This window comes from Molothrus aeneus, chromosome 20, assembly GCF_037042795.1.
Source record: "Molothrus aeneus isolate 106 chromosome 20, BPBGC_Maene_1.0, whole genome shotgun sequence".
Taxonomy (NCBI): domain Eukaryota; kingdom Metazoa; phylum Chordata; class Aves; order Passeriformes; family Icteridae; genus Molothrus; species Molothrus aeneus.
Window position 1 is genome coordinate 11,084,723 of NC_089665.1, and position 14,724 is coordinate 11,099,446.

The 14,724-nt window shown below is 55.9% G+C and overlaps 1 protein-coding gene across 7 annotated transcripts in view; it reads left to right on the top strand.

The window, feature by feature from the left end:
• The window catches only part of RAP1GAP2 (RAP1 GTPase activating protein 2), a 54,460-nt gene that overhangs the window by 21,020 nt on the left and 18,716 nt on the right, over positions 1 to 14,724 (top strand). Inside the window, exon 1 of one of the 7 annotated variants that reach the window (XM_066563289.1) lies at positions 13,091 to 13,187. The exons of the other annotated variants lie outside the window; for them this stretch is intronic. The gene's annotated coding sequence lies outside the window, so the exon portion shown is untranslated. Of the gene's footprint in view, positions 1 to 13,090; positions 13,188 to 14,724 lie in introns of those variants that run through there. 7 annotated transcript variants of the gene reach the window in all.

The following is a 14,724-nucleotide window of genomic DNA, read 5'->3' on the forward strand; positions in this document are numbered from 1 at the left end:
CCCAGTTCAGGAGCCTGGCAGTGCCCCCCTCCTGCCAGTGCCTGGGGAAGGACTGGGCGTGCAGGGCCAGGGTGCAAGGAAGGCTCTGGACTTGCAGAAAACTTTAAACTCAGTTGAAGCCAGTGCTGAGCTGGAGGGCAGAATGAGGCTGGGCTGTGTGTCTCCATGAGTCAGTGCTGGGTGGGTGTTAGCTGTGCACCCAGCAGAGTGCAGGAGAGCCATGGCTGGGCATGGCATGCCAGGCAAAATGAGTCCTTGTGTTGGCAGCAGGTCTGTGGCTGGGTTCCTGCTGGGATGAAGCGCCTTGCAGTGCCAGGGAACTGCAGGTGTGTGCCCAGGGATGGTGACAGGCCTCTGCTGCTGCCATGGCTGGGAGCTGCCACCAGCCCTGCTCACCATCATCTGCTTGAGTTGCCTGCCAGGATGTGGCAGGGCCATGGTCTGTCCTTCCCCGGCAGCCCGAGGACTGGTGGGAGATTTACAAAATCCAGCCAGTCCCAACGTCTCCCTGCTATCTCTGGCAGGCAGGCGGGAGCGCTTCCCTCTTCGTGGAAGGGCAGTTATCGCCCTGGCTGCCTGCCCACACCCAACCCTGCACCCACACAGCATCCTCCCAGCACATTTCACAGCCCGCCTGGGACAGAGGAAGCTTTCACAGGAGGAGGAAGGTGCTGTCAGCTCTGAGGACTCGCAGTGGTTCAGCCATTTAATCTGGTAAGCCTTAGCTATATAAAATTTCAGGCCGGGGGAATGGGTACTGGCACAGCTCCACTGATGCTCTCCCTTGGTACTTGACTCTATGCTTTCCTCCTAGTGGCCTGGTGTAGATATTGGGTTTATGTGAGGGTTTGTTCCTGCAGAAAGCCCAGGCAGGGAGCAGAGAGGTGGGCTGGGATCAGGCGGTGACGTTGGAGGTGGCGCAGCGGCGCAAGTGCCGCCCCGTCCATATTCTGAAATGTTGTTGTTGCTGTCAGACAGCCTTCCCATATTTAAAGCTAGATTATCCACAATTACATCTGCCCAGAGGACTGAACAGCCCCACATGGGTCTATTTTTAGCTCTGTCTCAGAACTAATAAAGTGTGCTGGTTTTTCCTCCTGCCATATTTATAGCCTGTCAGGCTGGGAGCTGTTTGCAGCCGGAGGGCGGTTGCTGGGAGAGCAGCCACCTTCAGAGAGCAAATATTGTCCTGATGGGTGGAGGGAGCCATGATGGCTGTGGTGGCTGAGCCCCATCTGCTCTGGGTTCACTCCCTGTCTGCAGAGTCACTGAGGTCACCCAGGCAGGGTCTGCAGGGGCTCTTGCCCCACTTGGGTGGCTGCTGGCCTCCCCTCGGCCTGGCCATGCTCCCCCTGGCCTCCCCTCAGCCTGGCCATGCTCCCACTGGCCTCCCCTCAGCCCGGCCATGCTCCCCCTGGCCTCCCCTCAGCCCGGCCATGCTCCCCCTGGCCTCCCCTCAGCCTGGCCATGCTCCCACTGGCCTCCCCTCAGCCCGGCCATGCTCCCCCTGGCCTCCCCTCAGCCTGGCCATGCTCCCCCTGGCCTCCCCTCGGCCTGGCCATGCTCCCCCTGGCCTCCCCTCGGCCTGGCCATGCTCCCCCTGGCCTCCCCTCAGCCCGGCCATGCTCCCCCTGGCCTCCCCTTGGCCCTGGACAAGGTGGTTGAGATTTGGGGACCGTGAGCAGCCCCACGTCTGCCGGGCCAAGGAGCCCAGAGCAGGGTAGGCAGTGCCGGCGTGGCAGTGCAGGCATTCTGCCAAAGCCTGTGGTTTGTTCCTGATGATAATTTTGTTAATTACTGTACGCTCCCGCCGGCTGTCGCTTTTCCTGCCAGTTGGCAGGGCCTGGCTCCAGCCGGGCCTGGCAGGGATGGGCGGCCACGGCACCCAGCGGCACTCCCGTGCCACGCTCCTGCTCTGGAATGGCCCTCTCCATCTCGCCTGTTGCAGTTCCAGTGGGGCTTGTGGTGCTCTCCGTGACCCGTACCATACCCAAGGAACTCACATCTTCCAAAGCCCGTCATGGAAACATGGCTTATCTCTGGCTCCCACCCAGAAGAGAAATGTAGAGGCTTGACAGGTACTTGAATAGGTCAGAGCTATATTCTGGGTCTCTGTGAAGTCTCAAAGGTCAGTCCTTTCAGGCACTGTCCTGTCTCGTTCCTCTCAAATGTTACTGGTGTCACACCAGGGACCATGACAGCTCCTTTCTGCTACAACAATAGAGTGTTAATCCTTTCCAGTTTGGAATGCAGAGTCCACTTTCTAAAGCCCTGACAAGCTGATCTGGGTCTCCTGTTCCCGATCATTGATAAGGTCGCACAGTGTGAGGTGATTTGAAGAGGAAGATGATGGGTCTGCAGCTAAAAACTGCTTCATTTTCCATCTTTCTTATTTGGTGCAAGAGGCAATGAAAAATCTGTACAGCAACAGAAACCCCTGGATGTGATTGACTTCAGAACGTTCCCTGTAGTATGGATGTGTCAGAGATAATACCTGTGTTTTAGCTCCGCAAATTATATGTCTTTTAATGCTTTCACATCAAACAAGGTGTGTGAGGGAGGCGGGTAATTGAGATGGTGTCATCTCTGGAATAGTGGCTGGGGCCCAGGTGCTGCTGCTGCCGCCCCCTGTGGCACTGGGACCCCCCATGCCCCCCTCCCTGCCCACCTCCTCCTCCCACATCCCTTGCAGCACCCTCGGGAAGGGCACTGCTCCATTGAGGCTAAAGTTTGGGCTAATCCTGAGCTTCCCAGCAGGATTCCAGTGGTGACTGGTTGGCATAAAGGCTCCAGGGATGGTCTTTGCTCTGCACAGGAAGGGCCGGGGCTGAGCAGGGTGCTGGGGGTGCTGGAAGCGTTGGGTGAGTGGCACATGTTAGTGGCTGTGCCTCCAAATCTGGCTTTATTAGTGATGTTAATGATCAATGCTGACATTTAGCTCACTGATTTACTAGTAAAATTCAGAGGATCTGCAAATGCTGTAAAGACTAATTTCCTCTGCTGATTTGATCTAATTTAATTGGATGCTGAAATCTTGGAGCTCATCTTTTCAGGAGGCCTGTGTTCACAGGGAGAAATACCCCAAATTATCAGGAATACAATTTCCATGTAATTGTGCTGCTGTCATGGCCATGACTACCTCGTTCTGTGTCAGCTGTGCTGTGGCTGATGCTGCCCCCAATTGCCACCACACAGCCAGGCTGCTGGGCAGGAAGAACCCAAAGGTGACTCACTTGGGCTGTCTCAATTACAAAATAGGGTTTGGTTCATAGCCAATGGCACACAATGGATGGGAGAGGTGTATAAGAGACTCCTTGTACCCACAGCTTTCTTTGTTCTTTGATAAATGAGTCTTGGAAAACCACCCACTCGTGCATTGATGTGTTGATGGCATGGTCAGTATTCCAGGCTGCTGTCACTGATTGCTCTCGGGTCACTGCTCTTCGGTGGCTTTCTTAAAGTTCTTGGCTACAGCTCAGGTCTTACCCCTCTGGAGCTGGTCTGGCTGAGTGTGTCTGTCACGCACAGTGCTCGGTGTCCCCTGCACACCTGCAGCCAGGAGCCTTCACTGGCCTGCTCTGGAGGCTTTGTGCCCTTGAGCAGGGGCGGTCTGGGGGGCACAGGCAGGGGCTGCTCCCAGCACCTTCCTTAGCTGTGCTCCTCAGCATCCCCTCTGCCCAGGGGAGGTGGCAAGACCCACCTGGCCTCAGCTGCTTTCTGCAGTGAGAGTTCTTTTGTGTTTGTTCTTTTGTTGTGGCTTTGACCACTCTTTGTGCCTTTGACCACTCTTTGACAACTCTTTCTTTTTGCTTGGGAGGGCTGGAAATTGTGCTGGGGAAATGGACACTCCTGGGCCCTGCTTGGCCACAGCCCAGGCAGAAGGTCGATGCTGGAGTGCACTTGTCACAGGGATGGGCTCTGGACAGGGCCAGCCCACCCCTGTGTGCTCCTCCTTGAGCTCAGCAGGTAAATTTCTCCTTCCTTGCCCTTCAGCTCTGCTCTTCTGTACAGGAGCCACAGTGCTGGGGCACAGGGACCATCAGGGCTGGGGCACTGCTGTGCTGGGGGGCCTTGCCAGCGTGTGGGGTGGGAGCTGGGGCTGCCCCATGCCTTGGCACATGATCCAATCTCTCAGAACTGACGTGGTGTCGGGGTGGCTGTGGCGTGTCACACCCGTCTCACACCATTTTGGGGAGATGGGCTCACTGTGCTCTGTCTCTCACTGCCTGCATGCAAGAGCTGGCTCTGTGCTTTCCTGGGATTGCCTTCATGTCTTTCTAACTGAAGGCATAAAATAAATTTCTAATCAGATTACTTGGGGCTGGATGTAATGTAATCTAAAGCTCTATTTCTTGTGATACTTCTGTAAAAGTGGATGCCCTCTTATCCTCCTCCTGCAGCACCAACTGAAGCACTATAATCGCTTTCTCCCTCGTTTGCAAGCTCCCAAATCCATTTCTGCCATGCCAGGGAAATCGGGATGTGACTGCTCCTTTGCAGGGAAGCGGTTTCTATTTTTGGGGTTTGGGCTGTGTTGCATTGTCTCCTTTTGTTCCTCTCTGGCTCCCAGTCCTTGGTGCTGGTGCAGCTGCCCCATCTCAGCTCTCCCACCTGGGCAGGGCAGGTGTCTGTGCTCTGGGGCTCTGGCCGAGTGCCTGGGCAGTGGGGAAGGGTCCCAGGGTGGTGGGGAAGGGCCTGGGCAGATCTCTGGGCTCTCCTCAGCCCCTGAGCTCAGGCTGGGCTGGCCGTGCCTCCAGCCCGGCTGTGGCAAATGCCTGGCATAGCTTGTGTATTTCTGGCACTGTCCCTCGTGAGCGAGGGAATCAGAAATATCTCCTGCCCGGGGAGGCACGGAGGGTGACAGGGACATGTCCTGCACTGTCTGATGAGGCAGCACCACAGCTCTGGCCAGAGAAGCCCTGAGTCACCAGAGCTGGGCTCAGCTGTGGCTGCAGCTCAGGTGAGAGCAGGGGGCTGAGGCAGATGGGCTGCTCACCTATGGGGGGCTTCATCTCACAGCAGCATCTATACAAAAGCCAAAGTTATTACATAAATTAATGGCTTCACAATAATATTGATAGCATCATTTATTCATGGCAGATCCAGTACTCCTAGGGATAAAGGCTCAGTCTTGTCCCAGTCTGGCCTTTTCAGGTCCTTCTCTCTCAGCAGAGTGTCCAGACGGCTGCCAGGTGATGAGTTAATCACCGTGTGTAATTGTCCTGACCTGTCCTGCGCTCCCTCCAGCCCCTCAGGCTTCCTAGCTCACTGCCAAACTGCTTTGTCTGGAGCAAAAATGTCAGGGCACTTTTCAAGGGATATATATTTCTTCAAAAAACAGGGGCAATTGCTTAGTCTGGAGGTAATTTAGTCACTGACAGGGTGGTACTGGTGTTTTAAAGGAAGGATGGAGACTTGGAATGTCTTGAGCTGCAGCATTCTCCCTTAGGAGATGTCCTTTGGGACATCTGGAGAGCTTCTGGGGGTGCTGGCCCTGACAGGGCATTCCTATTGCAAACAGCCAGGAAGGTGATGGATGCTTGGTGGCATCACTGCAGGAGCAGGAGGCTGGATGGAGCTGGAGGGGGTGAGGCATGGGGAAGACAGGCAGGGCAGGAGCTCTCAGCTGCACCAGCCCTGCCACCTTGAGTGCCTGCCCTGTCTTCCTGCCCTCTCCGTCCTGGAGCAGCTCCCGGGTGGCAGAGCCTAAGACACACAGGGCAGGTTCTGCAGGGCCTGGCGCAGCCAGAGGGGATGTCCTGTGGGGCAGGAGGTCCTGGCTCCTTTTCCTGTGTGAGCCTCCAGCCCCCCTAGGAGCCCATAGCCCCCAGCCCACCTCAGCCCTCACCATCTACTGCCTTGCCCTCAGGCTATAAATTACAGATCAGCTGCAGTGAGTCCAGATGCTGCTATCCCCTGTGGGCTGGGCCCTGTTTGGGTGGAGAGGGAACCTGAGTTTCTGCTCAGTGTTTGTCTATTTCCAAATAGCACAGAATTGAACATCTTTAAAAATCAATACAAAGCCACTTCAGCATAAACCAAGAGGAGATTAATACTTAGCTTGTCTGGAAAAGGGGAGGAGAGATGTGGAAAATGTCTCCAGAGAGGGAGACTCAATGAAATTCGAATCTGCCTGTTTAATGTGAGAGCTAAAAGATTTAAAATTAACCCCCTCCCCCTCCATTAATTGGAAATGAATTTGAGAATTTGTGTAATTTGGCACAGAAATGGGATCTATTTTTTTTTCTGTGCCTGAGGAATTTGTCAGACTGATAGCTTCAGCCTGAAGGAAAGCTGACAGGTATTTTCTGCAGGAAGAGATCTGTTGATCCATCAAAGACTTTATTGAAAGGCTTGGCAGTGCAGGTTAGCACCCAGGTTTAGCAAGATTCATTCCTCTTACCAACTTATGTATTCTCACCACCACTCAGTCTGGCATCATCTGATGTTGTTCTGAGGAGACAGAAATGCAATTTGGAATTTTTTGAGAATGAGTTGGACTTTTTCCTGTGGGGAAGTGGGTACCTTAAAACTTGTCTGCTGGAATTGCTGCTGCCTCAGTCTCCCCAGGGACCTCGAGATCTGGCGAAACACAAAAATACTGATCTTGGGTTTCAGTTTGGGTCTTGGCTCTCTGGAGTGCTCCATGTGCACGGTGTAGGTCGGGATGGGTGCTGTGGTGACACTGAAATGCTGCCTGGCTCATCTGGGGTGAATTCATGTGGTGTGTTAACAAAAATAACGTCACACTTGCTTTTATCTGGCTTACAGTAGGATACAGAAAGAGATAACAGCAGTGATAGGGTTTTGTTACTGTGGCATTTAAGGAATCCATCTGATTAGAGATTCTGCTGAAACATTTAGACAGAGAAGGCCAGAGCTGAGGTTGTGTTGATCTCCTTAAGGCTGGTAGGCAAGAGGGGACAGGCAGGGGCGGTGGGTGAAGCAGGAGTGTCACAGGCAGGCTGAGGCAGCAGGAGCGGCTGTTCCCTGCCAGATGTGCTCTGTGGCCTCTGCAAGCTGTTTCTCCTGAGCAAACACATTTATTACAGGCTTTGCCAGGGGAGCCCCATGCTTTGTTAATGATTGACTGCCCCAGCTGGGGGTTTCCAGGCAGCTCCTGCTCTGTGCTGGGCTCTTGCTCTGTGCGTGGGGAGTAAGGGGCCTTTCTGGCCGTCCTTCTGTGGGAGTTGCTCAGGTCCTGCTGGAATGGATGGTGGATGTACTTGCCTGCAGCCTGTGTGTGCCCCCCAACAGATTCCTGTTTGTGGCAGGGTCCCCCCAAAACCCTGACCTGGCTGTGGCACTTGGAGCTGCCCCAGGGGCCCTGCACCTGTGTGCCACTGCCAGGGAGACCCTGCCCTCCCTGCTCTGAGGCCAGGCTGGGTGCACCAACCCAGAGCAGTGGGCTGGACCAGCTGCAGGAGGAATGTTTGACTGCTCCCAGTGGCTGCAGGGGTACCGAGAGCCGGCAGGTTTGGGCAGGTGCCTGTGTCCTGTCCTGTGCTGGGTGGATGTTCTCATGAATGGTCCCACACCTGCTGGCAGCAGGGATGGTGCTCCATCCCTTAGACTGGGAAGTAGCTCGAAGTGCTGTAGCTTGTCCTGTGTCTAATTCCTGTGAAAATTGAACCGGTAGAGGAGAGAGGTGAGATAAGGGGGGCAGAGGGACCTGGGTGTTTTATCACCATGACAACAAGGACTTCCAGGGAAAGGTGCTGAAGTGAGAAGTAGATAATTTACAGTTTACTTAATAAAAAAAGAATTCATTTCCTGGAGGGAGCTGTGTGTCAGCTCCCGGTGTGAGGGACAGGCTCGAGGCCCCGTGCTGTGCCGGTGCCGCAGCCCGGGCTCGGGGGGAGGGATGCTCCGTGGCAGAGGGAGGGATGGCAGGGCCGGGCCGGGACCAGCCGGGAGCTCCCGCGGGGTTTGCTGCGGTGAGAACCCGTCTGTGGGGCAGGAGCGAGTCCTCCCTCCCTGGGGGAGCTCCTGCGCTGGCGCTTCGCCCCTTGAGGAGCCCGGGCTGCGGCAGCCGGCAAAGCCGGGAAAGCCTCGGTACCGGGGTGCCCGGGGCTGTGCCGCCGACCGTCCGCTCCCCGGGCCCGTGACGTGCTCAGAGCCCCGCCCGCCCGCAGCCCGGCCCGGGGGTGTCCGGGGGTCTGCGGGGAGGGGGCAGAGCTGCCGCCATTCCGCAGCCGCTCCCGCGGGGCTCCGCTCCCGGCCCCGCGCTCGTTACCGGCCCCGCGCTCGTTACCGGCGGCGCGGGGCGCGCGCGGGGCGGCGCGGGGCGGGGGCGGTCGCGGCCGTGGACGCGCCGCCGCCCCCGCCGGTGCCGGTGCCGGCGCTCGGTGGCGGCGGCGGCGGCAGCGGCGATGTCCCGGGCGGGCGGCAGGACGCGGTCCCGGCGCGCGGGGGTGCGGGCGGCCGTGGTGCTGATCGGGCTCCTGCACCGCTCCCGGCAGAGCAGCGAGAGAAGGTGACGCCGCGGGGAGCGCTCGGTACCGTGGGCCGGGCAGAGCCGGGGGCTGCGGGGGGACGCGGGGCCGGCGGCGGAGGGAATTACCGGGCGGGGGTGCCGGCGGCGGCACCGGGAGCTGGAAACAGGCACCGGGATAATCGTGACCCGCTCGCGGGGCGCGCCGTGTGCCGGAGCGGTGCCGGGGAGCAGGGGCCGGCACCGGTGACCGCGACCCGCTCGCGGTGTGCGGGGTGCCGGGAGCCGCGCACCGGCCCCGCTCGGTCGGTGCGTGTGTGCAGGGGCCGCACCGGGCCAGGTGAGCCCCGGCTCACCGGGACGAGCAGCGCGGTGCTCGGGGGGCTCCCGTGCGGTTCTGCCGTGACTCGGCCTCGCAGCTTTGTCTGCGGCGGGAACAGCTGACAAACGGTTTCATCTTTCATTGCCGAGCCATGGGCTGTACTTGGTGCTCAACTTTGTGCCGTAGGAATGGCCTGTTCGCAGCGCTCCGCGAGCTGGCATCTGCTCCGCGGGGCCGCTCCCCCCGCTCCGCACCGGGGCCGCTGCTGGCCTCGGAGACTGACCCCGCGCTGATCCATGCGGGCTGCCCCGGGCAGGGAGTTTGCTCCTCCAGGACTCTGCTGCTCTGGCAACTTTGGTGTTAAAAATAGTCAGAAATATGCACCCGAACCTCACAGTGTCTGTACCTCTGTTTCAGGGTGGAAGCAACATGGGCACTGCTGCAGGCTGAGGGTTTTTTTGTTTCTTTCCTTTTATTGATTCAATTTGCGATTTTGTACCAGACTAAAATGAGTGAAGAAATGATTATTTGGAATCGTTATTGTAAAATATTCCCTCACTCCCTGATCTATAAGCAAGAAAAATCAGAGTGAGGTGACTGAGGACGAAGCTTTTTCTCTGCCATCAGTTGTGGATTGCAGGGCTTGTACCTCATTTTTCAGTGCTGCCGGCATTGGGACTTTGCCTTGGACAGCTGGTGCCATGGAGAGCAGGATGTTAGTGATGCACTAGAGACTGAGCATTGGTGTTCCTGGGGAGTTCCTGTGTCACTTGCTGGTTTGAGGTATTTTTGTCTCCCTTGCTGGGCTATTAGGTAGATCATCAAAGCAGAACAGTTGGAAAAAGCCAACCTGCAGGTCCTGAATGAGCAGCAGCAATGTCTGCTCACCTGAGCTGAGCTGTGGCTGGGTCCCCTGGAATGAAGGTGTGGGGACTGTGCTGGGGCTCCTGCTGGGCTTGACTGTTCCTGCCTTGCTGTTGCTCCTTGGGTTTTGTCCTGTTTAGCCCAGGCCCGTTCTGGCCATAGCTCTGCCCTTGGACCTTGGGCTCTAGTACCACCCAGCAAGTGTTGGAGGGCCTGGCTGGCTGGGGGGGACCTGAAGCCTCTCCTCCTGCTGTCACAGGTGTGGGGACTGTGCAAGTGCAGAGTGACACTGGGGGGGACCTAAATGATCCTCTGGATGTTGTACCTGCTGAAACTCATTGGCCAATCCTGCATTTGCCTCAAGGGCAGGGAGTGCTTTAATGGTGACACCAAGGAGGACTTTGCCTGAGAGTTGTCTTTCCCCCAGGTACCAGGTTTTTATGAATGAGCTCAACATGTCACTGGAGTGCTTAGAAAAAACCTGGCTCTGAACTTGCACTGGAATCTGCCCCGTGATGTCTGAGCCTGGTTTTCCTTTTTATTTTTTCCCCGGCATCATGTTGTGCACAAAACGTCTCAGTGCGCCTCTTGCTGCAGGGTTTACTGAGTGCAGCAAGAGTCACACAGATTTCTCAGGGGGAGAACAAGACCCTGAGGAGGTTTTTTCTGTCTGCCATGGACTGAGGAGCCTCCATGGGAGTGATTGCAAGAACTCAAGCAGTGCTTTACGGTGGTTGTTTCATCTTATGCAAGCTGCCAGGGCCATCAAAGTGACATAATCTGCAGGAAAAGGAAGGGACTGCTAGCGGCATCGTCAAAAGGGACTCTGTTCCTCCACCTGCTCCTATTTGCTTTTTTCCCTCCTACATTCAGTCTTTGTTCTGCATTTGCAATTGAATTTTGCTTTCCATGAGCCATATGCAAGCCTGGCAGGATCAGTGGCAGCTGCAGAGTCTGTGGTGGCCCATGTCCCTCCTCGTTAGCAACCCAGCAAAGTGCAGCGCAGCACACCAGGCTCCCCTGGCAGAGCTGGGTGATGCTCACCTGCCCCTCCACCTGCACTCTTCTCACCTGTGCCTCCCCTGCACACCTGAGCTGGAGGGGAGGAGCAGGGAGGTCTGAGGAGGGTGGCTGCTGCTGTGGGCTCCTCCTTTCCTCTGAAAGCCTGGGATTTGGAACTGTATTTATATTTAAATGAATTTTCCCAACTGTCCCACATGCAAGTGAGGTGATGCTGTGGTGGCTGTCCTCTCACAGGGTGCCCTGGTGTGGGGCACTTCTCCTCTCACAGCCTCCCCTTGCCCTTTGGCATCAGTGCCGTGGCGTTTGGAGACGCAGGTTTCTGGGAGCTGTTCTCTGCAATTTGCAAATTATTGAATCAGCTCAGAAACGGCTGCCCGAGGTTCCTGGCTTGGGTTTGGCAGGAATAGGATCAGACGAGCCTTCTGGTCTGAAAATGTCTGCAAGTGCCTTGGCTGATTTACCCAGATCTGCAGGAAATTGCCACTTTCTCTGTTCCTGCAAGGCAGAGTAGGCAGCACATTTTGTAAAAGATAGAAACTTCTTTTCACCATTACTTGCACTTCGAGCCTCACTGGCCTGTCCTGGCCTGGCCCAGTGGGAAGCCCTTGGCCAGCTGGGAAGATTCCAGTGTCTGTAGAGGTGCAGGCAAAGCAGGAGTCAGCTCCTTGCTGGCCCCCCTGCCCAGCAGGACGGGCAATGCGTGCTGCAGCAGGGAGCCCATGGCCAGTGCAGGCAGCTGGGATCCTGCCTGCTCAAGCACACGGTGCTCTCAACTGTTCAACAAAGTTTATTTGCTGTTTGGAGGGGCAGTTAAAGCCAACCCCAGTGGCAGTTAAATGTCACCTTTCTTTGAGCAGGGCTGAGGACAGAGTGCTGGGGACACTGCGTGTGTGCAGGTGCAGGCTGGCAGTTTGCAAATATGTAATTTATTGCAAGAAATGTAGATGAGAAAATGCTGCACTTTTTTTTTGCTGACTCTCAGGCTTCCATGTGAGAAGGCAACGCTGCTGAATAGGGCTAAGCTGAGCCAGGACATAACAAGGTAAATCAGTTTCTAGGGAAGATGCTCCATAGCAGGGGCTCTGCCCAAGGGTCCTGCAGCTCTGCAGCACTGAGTGCTTGGGCTGCACCCCTGCCTGGGGGGGATTCTGGAGCCCCACAACTGTCTGACATCAGTGGGAGCCTGCAGCAGTGCATGTCCTCTGCTGATGTCCTCCGTGGGATGAGTGATGATGCAGCGAGATCCTGCCTGCCTGGCATCCTGGGATTGGGTGGAGAGCTGCTCAAAGTCAGGGCAAGGTTCTTCATTCAGGCACTCACTGCAGATTTCCAGGTGTAAACTCACAGCAAGGTGCCCTTGTCTGTGATGCAAAAAACCCATAGTTTTTGGTTGTTTTTTTTTTTTTTTTTTTCAATTTGTGAGCAGCTGGCAAGGGCCCTGGCCATGCTGCTCTGCCTGGTGTGTCAGCAGGTGCTCGTGTTCGTGTCCCAGGAGCCAGGGGTCAGCCCCAGCTGTGTGGGGGATGAATGAGAGGAGCCCTCCCAGAGGGAGGACGAGCAGCCTGTGCCCCAGTCCCACTGCCCGCTGTGGACAGGGCTGAGCCTGGTAGGGGGAGGATGCAAAGTGATAGGGAAGCACAGCCCCCTCTGGAAACTTAGGAGATCAGGCATGGAATATGAAATCAACTAAAAAGGAAGCAGCTGGCAAGGTGATGCCCATCAAGGATAAAAAATTATGAGTCCAAAAATAGAGGCTGTTAATTTACAGGAGAGTCATTGCTGACCTTCTCAAGGTTGAGGCATCTGACAGGCAGGACTTGTTGCTGCAGGAGTTTGGTACCTCCTTAGGCCAGGTTTGATCTGTGGAATTAAGCATTGGCATACGAGTAACCTGGGGTGCTCCCATCCCATTTGCACATCCTGACAGAGTAGAGCCAACCACGTGTGGAGCATTTCACCATGTCAGGTAATATGCTGGCATCTCCCCTCCCCACCTGTGATTTATCTAAATGTACTGTGTTGATTTAGAGCCTGTCTGGGAAACAAATCAGATGGACAAAATGAGGAGGTGGGATGCCCTGGGGGTTTTACATTAGGCTTTGGCTTGAGAGACCATGAGAGAAGTGTGCGCCCCGAGTCAGGGTCGGGATGGGAACACGCCAAGGGTCCAGGCAGCCTTGGCTCTGTGCTGAGCAGGACTTTTAAATCAGAATTTCAGTATGTCAATGGGCTTTACTAAATACAGGATATTAATTTGAACGTGCTTTAGGACTGTGATCAGGGATGCTTTAAAGAGCAAGACCTCACCTGCCCTTGCTGTGCTGGGAGCTCACCAGCGTCCATGATTTGCCCCCAAAATAGGGGGAAAATCCCCATTTTCTCCCTCTTTGGAAGGAGCCAGGAGAGCAGCCCTTGGCAGGTGGGCTTTGCCTCCCTAGAGCTGGCAACAGGTCCCCCAGCACAGTCCTGGGGGCTGGGATGGCTGGGGTGATCTCAGACTCCGTTCGGAAACCCTGCAGTCGGCCCTGCCATAACCGCATTAAGGTATTTCCTTAATTAGATTTACTAAGAATGCAGGATTCTAATTCTCTCTTTTTCCTTCTCTCTTAATTTGCCTAATGAGAAAAACAAAGAAATAATTACAGAAGCGATGCCCACTTTTCCTTCTGGAGAGGCTGGTGTCCGGCTCCGGAGGATGCTCTGGCCCATCCTGTGCGCTGGTGCCTGGCCGTGGCCAGGGCGGGCCCGGGGGCATCGGGGGCAGGCAGAGCCCCCTGGCAGCTGCAGCTGCCCCCTTCGGGAGCGGGCGCAGCGCTGTGACCTGTGGCTGTCAGTGCTGGGGCCGCGCATCTCCTGTGGTGCCAGGGAGAGGCGCGCGGAGCTGCCCGGCGTCCCCAGCGCCCATCCTCGCTGGGGTGGGCGCCTGCCACCCCTGCTGTGCTTCAGGCTGTGCAGAGAGGCGCCCTCAGTGCCAGCTGGCGACTGGGGCACGGAGAGGGGCTGCTGTGAGCCCCGGTGCACAGACAAAGGCGTGCTAATCTTCCCCTGATTCATTTACCATCCCCGAGGGCAATCAGTTTGGGAAACGGGCGCCGGCCCTTGACCCCAGCGCTGATGGCGGGCTGAATCATCAGCGTCTGTGGCTGGACTTTACCATAACAGATTCTCAGCGCAGAGGCCCGTTCCTAGCAGTCGTTGGGGATGGGCTTGTTTTGCTCTCCCGGAACTGCAGGAGCAGTTCCAGCAGTTTGGCCCCAAAGAAGCAGCCAGCATGTGACAGAGGAACATGTTGTTAAGTTGGGTGATTTTATAATACTTAGAATATGATGCTATGGCAACCCACTACAAATCCCAGATCAAATCAAATTATTTGTGCGCATCCCTGTAACTTTAATCTTTTCAAAGTCGTATCTGTTTTATGCCTTTGAGGCCACTGTGCAGTTGAGTGCAATCAGGCAGAGCTCAGGGTTCAAAGCAAGGAGAGCAGAGGATGAGTGGTTTGCTCCAGATCAGGCTGTGCTTTAGTGTCCTAGAAAGTCAAAGAGCAAACAAGGAAAATCTGTCATCCTCGGCATTTTTCAGCAGTAGAGACATGGTGAGGTTGTGGAGAGCAGAGAGGGAAGGAGCTTGATAAACAGTATGGGTAGGCAGGATGGGAATTCTCCTATTGCCCCTCATTGCTCCAGTTAATTTCTTGCACTGAAAAACTGGAAGATGCCAGGAGCTCAAATGAGGTGTAATAATGTAAATTTAACCTGCTCTGATATGAAAAAGAGAAAAAGAAGATTTACTTTGCTTTAATGTAATGTGAAACACCAGCTCTTGGTCTGGATTCACATTTGGGCACAACGCAGTGGGTATTGCCCCCAGTGCCTCTGGGTAAGCCCATGTTGCTGGCACAGCCCAGGTGGGGCCATGACTCCCCTGGGTGTGATCCCTTTAGGATGATGCTGCTGGTCCCACTTTGCCTCCCCAGCAGCCCCAGTGCATCCCCCAGCAGCTCCGCGGCTGCTGAGGAGGGGCTGCAGGCGCCCATGACCAGCAGGTGGTTGTCACCTGCTGTCCCGAATCCCGGGGCCTG